Here is an 8,475-nt window from a genome sequence, read left to right as displayed (position 1 = left end):
CCGAGCTATTCAAACGGCGGCGAAGAACTAACCGAGAGCGTCATCAACTTCTTTGGAAATATGGTCGGACGAAAGCATTGTGCCCAGCTTGATTGGATTTAAAGTGTGCTACTGTCCCAATCCGCAAAAGGCCCCACAATCTGCCAACTACCGTGGGATCACACCCTCATCAATATCGCATATGGTTATATCGAGCGTATTGTGTGAAAGATTAAAACCCACCGTCAAGAAACTGATTGAACCTTATCAGTGTGGCTTTAGACTTGGAAAATCAATAACTGACCAGATATTCACACACCACCTATTCGTCGATTTTAAAGCTGCTTTCGACAGCACGAAAAGGAGCTGCCTTTATGCCGCGATTTTTGAATTTGGTATCTCCGCAATACTAATATGGCTGTGTAAACTGACGTTGAGTAACACCAAAAGCTCCGCCAGGATCGGGAAGGACCTCTCCGAGCCGTTCGATACCAAACGAGGTTTCAGACAAGGCGACTCCCTATCGTGCGACTTCTTCAACCTGCTCCTGGAGAAAATAGTTCGAGCTGCAGAACTAAACAGAGAAGGTACCATTTTATATAAGAATGCACAGCTGCTGGCGGATGTCGACGATATTGATATCATCGGCCTCAACACCCGCGCCGTTAGTTCTGCTTTCTCCAGGCTGGACAAGGAAGCACAGAAAATGGGTCTGGCAGTGAACGAGGGCAAAACAAAATATCTCCTGTCATCAAACAAACAGTCGTCGCACTCGCGACTTAGCTCTCACGTCACTGTTGACAACGTCCGGTGTGTTTTACGTGGGCACCTGCTGACGACAGCCTTACTCCACGGCGCTCAAAAGCACAGCGGATCAAATCAATGCGTTGATCAGCGCCCTGAAATAAAGCATTTTCAGTACCAATTAACTGTGTGGAATGGACACACTAACCACCTTGGTAGGTTCGAGGCCCATCTAAAACCTCTGCCGTGCTTTGGGTCCGGCACCCGGTTGCAATTCAACTCCATTCAACTGACAAGTCAGTTCTTCCCACAGCACCACGATACTCCCCGAGGGGTTTCCGCACGAGCAGGTTGGAGCGAACTCCAAGGGCTCCTGCTCCCCGTGGTACCAGAATTAAGTCTCCGGTCAGACCTCGTAGCCGAAACTACTACCAGTTGCGCTTCCATACGGCTCTGGACTGGTGGCCAGGAGTTGGACCCCATACACACATCACTTACACACACCAATCATACAGAAACTAACCCTAATTTCCCTAATGACCCTAACAGTTCGGTATTCCGACAAGTGGAGATCACTTCACTGACATCTAATCGTCCATCAGTCCAGCTTATCTCCATACCACGTCACTGTTGACAACTGTCAATGTGTTTAACGTGGGTATCTGCCTACGAAGCTCAAATCCACGGTGCTATCTGTTGCTGGTAGCACATAGATCAGAATTAATGCGTTGATCAGCGCCCCAAAGTGTAAGTGCATGTACAACACTACATTCTGGAAGAAACCAAGGTGTGAGTGCCGCCACACACATACACTTTGGTTCCAATCGGTTCGGGTGAAAACCAAAGGAACACCCTAGCCACCTTGGTCGGGTTCGAGGCCCATCTAAAACCTCTGCCGTACTCTGGGTCCGGCACCCGGCCGCAGTGCGACTCCACATTGGACAATTGCCTTCCTGCATTTAGGTGTAAACCACAGCCACCACGAATCTCCCCAAAGGGCCAAGACCCAATGAGCAGACTGAAGCGAACTTCAGGGGCGGCTGCTCCCCGTGGTACCATGTTTTAGTCTTTGGTGTGACCTGTAGCCCAAGCTTGCGCTTAAGCTACTGCCAGTCGAGCCCCCAAAAATTCCAAGGAATTCTTAAGAATCCGACTGTATGATTTTTTGTTATCCCTTTCATTTTTGTGTTTGTTATATAATCTCAAACCCATTCAATGAATTTGATAGTATTTCGATATAGCACTTTTCTGACATCTCTCACCATGCCGACATTCAATAAACCAGACATGCGAATGTCGGACATAGTGCATTTGGATTTTAGTCGCCTCTTACGACAGGCATGCCTTACCGCGGGAATATTCTTATCTCCTCCCCGCAGGGCGTCACTGTTGACAGTCATAACTTTGAAGTTGTAGATAATTTCGTCTATTTGGAACCAGCATTAACACCACCAACAATGTCAGCCTGGAAATCCAACGCGGGTTTGCTCTTGCCAACAGGTGCTACTTCGGACTGAGTAGGCAATTGAAAAGTAAAGTCCTCTCTCGACGAACAAAAGCTAAACTCTATAAGTCGCTCATAATTCCCGTCCTGCTATATGGTGCAGAGGCTTGGGCGATGACAGCAACCGATGAGTCGACGTTACGAGTTTTCGAGAGAAAAATTCTGCGAAAGATTTATGACATTGACATAGTTCAGCGAATTAAAAGACAGTGGCTACGCTGGCTAGGTCATGTTGTCCGAATGGATGAAAACACTCCAGCTCTGAAAGTATTCGACGCAGTACCTGCCGGGGGAAGCAGAGGAAGAGGAAGACCTCCACTCCGTTGGAAGGACCAAGTGGAGAAGGGCCTGGCTTCGCTTGGAATATCCAACTGGCGCCACGTAGCGAAAAGAAGAAACGACTGGCGCGCTGTTGTTAAGTCGGCTATAATCGCGTAAGCGGTGTCTACGCCAATTAAGAAGAAGAAGAAAAATATGAAGGGATAAAATTTTGCAGTAATAATTTTCTTAAAGGGTGGCACCTTTTGTCCAAAAATTGTCCAAATCCAACTAAAACTCTTCAAGACCCTAGGTACCGAATATGTGGACCCCATTACCTATAGCTGATTTTCGACCGAAAATATCGGCCAATGTGTGAAATATACATATAATTGAAAGTCAAGGATAAACCTTCTCTAACAATGGTATGTCTGTATCATATATCAGCCAATATCTTAGTTATCTCAATGAAATTGGGAGAGAGTGTTTTAATAAATTTGAGCGAAAACTTGACCTAGCCCCATTTTAACCATTACCAAGATTTTCGAACATCCGACTGACTTTGCTACATATGTTTGGTGATTGTATGTAAGGTACCTTAATTATGATAGTTATATAAAATGCTCGGTTGCACCAGAATTTAGCCCTTCATTACTTGTTTGTGTTACATTTATCGATTTAAACAAATAGGACATTTTTGGTATTTTTGTTGGTTTTTGGGTAGTTCCTCAAGTAATAAAGATATTAAGGAATCCTTAAGTAAGAAGTACTTTAAAGTAAAAAAGGTAGTATATTTTATTTTAATAGAATTATGTTGAGAAATATTTTGGTAAGAAGCAAGCAGCATTTATAAGTTCGTAATTGTTGTTTATTGTCCTTTGTTATTTGTTTAAGTAGTTTTTTTCTTGGCTATTATAGCTAAAAGAACTAATTATTAAACAATAAAATTATTTTAAAATATTATTCTTAATTAAAATATATATGTATATGAGCAATTTATTTATTTATTTATTTGATATAAGGCAGGCCACTCAAACAACACAATTTTACGATAGTTACAGAAGTTTTGTCTTGGGGGGATGGGGAAAATCGCCCATGCAAATTACAAGCAAAATCAAAGAATTCGTTTTCCAACATAATAGTGCGGATTTCTGCATTGACTTTGCTTGGCTCAATTTTGGACTTGCCTTATGATGAAAATGTTTCCCATACCATGACTGATCCACCACCATGAACTCCCGTAGGTGTCTGAAATCCTTTCAATATTTATGATAACCATCTGATCCGTCAAAATAAAATCATCACCGGAATTCTTCGTTCCAAAATTTATATTTTCCTTTCAAGTTAATTTTTTTTTCCTCATTGGAATTCTTCGTCCCAACATTTTTCATAAAATACAACGCAATAATTGCTTAGGCACACGTTTTTGTTTATTTACATCTAGATCAAAATCTTCATAGGTTTGTTGGTTGTTAGCAGCTGAATGTGCCGTTTGCTCCTGTCATGAATGGTATCTGTACGACCACTACGCTTAATGGATATTATATTATTATCCTCTCAGAGAAAAAAGTATTTCCACAACTCTCATGACTGATTGACTCATTACTTTTATCAGTCGACATTCCTCATTTTACATTTCAGATCCACGTGGCATTTTCCAAGAAATTCAAAAAAATTTTATTTAATTTTGTTGTCTGAATTACTTGAAATTCTGTCAAGCTGTCAAAATTACTTGAAGAAATAATGCATTTTTTTCTTGAGCAATTACTTGAGAGCTGGATACGAACCTTAAAGCATAACTGGTAGCGGAAGATGGAAAAATTTTTGCAATTTTTAAGCCACAACTCAATTGGTCTCTTTTAAAGTTTAATGGGTGCGTAAGGTTTTCATGGCAAGAAAAAATAAATTTTTTCCGAATTTATTTATTAAATATGAGTTGAGTAATTTTTTTCGGAGCTTTTGTATATTATTGAGCATACTTTTCACAATATAGGGTAATTTTTTCTCGCCACGAGTTTAGTTTATAAGCTTTAGACGCGTTTTTCTCAAAACTGCTTTTTCAAGGTCCATGTTCACTGTCATTTCAAAACTGCTGGACCGATTTATTTCAAACTTTGTACACATTTTGACATATAAAATACCTCCACCATTTGGAAAATTTTTTTTTACAGAAAGGGTGTTTTTCACCCACAAAATGGCGCAATATTTTAGTGTAAAATAGCAGTTTTCACTTTAAATGGCCGCCAAACATTTTTAAATGGAAAAAAATTATCAGACAGCGAAGGGGGGAAGATTTGATTACAATGTGACTAATTTTTCTTGGTTTTTTTATTTTCGGATCATTTCCAGCCGAGTTATGGTGACACCGCAACGTGTTTTTTCTCAAAACGTTCTGGGAGAAGCTCTGTTACCGGCTTATGCTTCAATATTTCTGTAAGCAAATACAGTGCATGGTTGAGGGTGGGTGTGGTATTGTCCTACTGCAGGAGCCCTACGCTATCAATGGTGTGGTACGGGGTCTTAATGGGGGTTTCAAGGTCTTCACAAACCTTAATGCTAACGTTGCAATAGTTGTGAATGAACCCAACTACTTCACAAAAGGGTGTATGTGTCGCGATAGAAGAGGAGTTCAGTAGGATGATTGTCGCTAGTTTATACTGTAAATATAGCGAGCCCCTAGAGCCCTAGATGGGCTATTTGGATCAGCTCCTACTACTTGCGCATTTATTCTAGGGCTGGACGCGAATGGCTCGTCCTCGATGTGGTTTAGTAAGGTATCCCAGCATACGTCTGGATATCAAAGCCACAGTCGAGGCGAGGCATTAAGCTAATGGGTGCTAGCTAATAGTTGGGCCTGTGGGCGTGAGCGACATTGACGTCCCGCTTATGAATCAGTCAGCAAATAGGGCTTTCAGCGTTAGATGGGTGGTCGAGGGAGGGTGAGGATTGAGTGATCGTAATTGGATTCAAATTATGGTTACCCCTCGCCCCCTCCCTCGCCTTATGAGAGTCTATTGCGGCGATGGCGTACCACTGGTACTGACTGGAACCAATATGGAATCTCGGTTAGGGAAGCGGTATTTAGTATACCGCTTAGAGAGTTTGAAGAGTTGGGGTTGGAAGAGCAAATTGCTCGTCTGTACAGTATAGTTTGGGGGATAAATGATAGGGTGCTTAGGTGGTGTGAAAGTTATATGACTATTAAGATTAAATGGTGGACGCGTGAATTAACCTTGAAGAGGAGGACTATTAGGGGATTGAGGCGAAAGTTTCAACACGCCCGACGGTCTAATTCTAATTAATTAATTAATTCTAATTAGGTATGAGTTTGGTTGTGCGGATAGGGAATATAAAGAAATGATAGTGAAGGTTAAAGAAGGAGACTGGAGAAGCTTCGTTAGGGAGAATAGGAACGGCCTCTGGGGTCAGGCCTATAGTATCTGGCGGGGTCGTGGAGAGAGTGGGCGGTGGTTCTGTTAAGTGCGTTCTTTCCTTGGTTGACGGTGAAATTACCTCAAGCACAAGAGGTACCTGTCCCTATATTAGATGACGGGGAGTTGGGGTACGCTTTTGGCCCGGATAGGTCTAAACGGTCCCCAGGTTTTAATGGTTTGAACGCAGAGATGTGTAAAGGCTTTTGGAAGTTCATTCGGAAATAACTGGAGGCCATTTATAATAAGTGCGTTTGGAGGGATACTTTCCACGTGAGTGGAAAAGTGCTAGGGTTGTTTCTCTCTGGAAATACCCTGATAAGATTTGAAGCGATCCTCGGTCTTATCGAGGGATCAGTCTCCCTGCTGTCCGCACCATATATCGTGGCTTGTTTGCGACCTATGCCACATATGGAGCCGCTGTATGGTGGGAAGCAGCCACGACTGTCTTGCCTACTTGCCTGTATGTCGCACTATCTCAACGGATACTATGTAGGTTTTGTAAGGTGCACCCCTCTTGACCTGTTTGTCATACAGCGTGCTGTTTCATTCAGGTTAAGAAGCAGCTTGAGTGTGTCATTACTGCAGAATGATTGGATTTCCGACGATTGTATGGAGAGGGAGAGGTATCTAGTGAGCAAGAGGCTTCTAGATGATAGGGTTAGGTGTTGGTGGCAAGAACGTTGGCACAATAGTCCTAACGGCCGAGTGACCTAAGAGTACATGCGGGACGCTGGTCTTGTTGAGGATAACCCAGACTTCAGATTTTGTCTGAGTCTGGGTTTTGTTTGAAGTGGAAAAACCTGGAACATGTGGTCGTCAGAGTCATCGAAACAATCACCCATCTCAAAGCTGTGAAGACTTTTACAGGGTTTCTGCATACATTCCACTCATTGACACGGTCATGCAGGATTTAAAAACGCGGTTTTTCGATGAAGTTCTCGAAAGTTTCAATTTGAGTCAGCTGATAACAAAATTTAAACTAAATTTGGAAGAAAAGGATTTAACTTCATTCATTGAATGCCTAATTAGACGTTTAAGGAAAATCTTGCCCGGAAAGAAAGAACTGCAAAAAATGAAGCTCAAAGCAGAAATGGCGCTTTTTAAGCAACCACGGAAATGAAAATGACTACGAAAACACAAGTGCTTTTTGTCTTAGAAAGCCTCAGCACTTCCGATAATGATATACAAGGTCTGTCGCAAAAGAAACAGGACTGTTAAAAAAACAACGAAAAATTAATATTTTCCAAAAGTTATATTTTTTTATTCAAAGTAGTTTCCTTGTGCTTCGATACAGCGTTTAGCCCGGTCAATTAGCATTTCAAATGAGTGTTTAAGGTCATTTTTTAAGGTGATTAATGGTTAATGATGGAGTTTTTTGTCAAAAAAAAGGCAGTGAAAACAAGCGTTGACCGATGACACTTCGGCGCATTATCGTGCAACAGGCGCCATGTATTGTGGTCAAACACGACGAATTTAATATTTGCGTGACAAAAGATGCTTCATAACACCAAGGTTAAACACAGCATTAATCGTTTGGCTTTTGCAGGATTTTATGGGATGAACTGTATCGGGTGATTCTTAATAAATTCAAAATCATCGGTTCTTTTATTTGAAACGTTAGATTGGTTCATGACATTTATTTTGAAGATAATTTCATTTAAATGTTTTGGGTAATCACTGATTTTTCGCATTTCGGCCCGACTGTTGATCGTCACAGAGGTCCTCACGACCTTCTCTGGAATCGCTTAAACCACTCATGCACATTACCCTAATGGATAGGCAGCTGATCACGCCATAAACTTTTTTCATCATTTGAAATGTTTCAGTAAACGTTTTCCTAAGTTTAAAACTAAATTTAATATTTGCTCTTTGTTCAAAATGCATTTTACGACCGATGACCAAAAGCTGCTGTCACTTTTTGTTCGATAACATCGATTGTAGTAATCCAATTGTCTTAAAATTTTTACGAAATGTCAACAAGAGATCAAACTTTTTATTTCATATACTCACCAATAGATGGCGCCACCAGTAGCAGTTATATTTAAAAAGTTCTGTTTCTTTTGCGACAGACCCTCTATATCCGATTTTATGCTGTAAATTAAATGTTGAAACATGTATAACAAATAAAATTATAGTTTAAAGTTAAACATTTTTTAAATCAATTACAAAATTATAAAGTTCCCACCCAAAACTATATTCTGGATCCGCCCCTGCTTTCATCAGATATGAAATCTCCTAATTTCACCGTAAATTGTCTATTATTTAAATAAGACTCGAATGTTTTATACAATTCTAAAGGTACAATTTTTTTAATTTTATATAAAAGGCCTTCGTGCCACACCTTTTCAAACGCCTGAGCTACATCTAGAAATATTGCTTAACAGTACTCCCTGTGCTCAAATGCTTACCTTATTTCGTTAGTAATTCTACTTTTTTGTATTAAGTTATTTAATGATTCCACTAATTTCAGAAGGTGAAGTCTTAAAAGACTCGAGCGACTCTTTAGCTGTGTTGGGTAAGATTGACAGCTTAAAGTTGTTCTTTGGAAAATTAGGC

The sequence above is a fragment of the Bactrocera neohumeralis genome, unplaced genomic scaffold (assembly GCF_024586455.1).
Source record: "Bactrocera neohumeralis isolate Rockhampton unplaced genomic scaffold, APGP_CSIRO_Bneo_wtdbg2-racon-allhic-juicebox.fasta_v2 cluster11, whole genome shotgun sequence".
Lineage (NCBI taxonomy): Eukaryota > Metazoa > Arthropoda > Insecta > Diptera > Tephritidae > Bactrocera > Bactrocera neohumeralis.
This window is presented reverse-complemented; position numbering follows the sequence as displayed.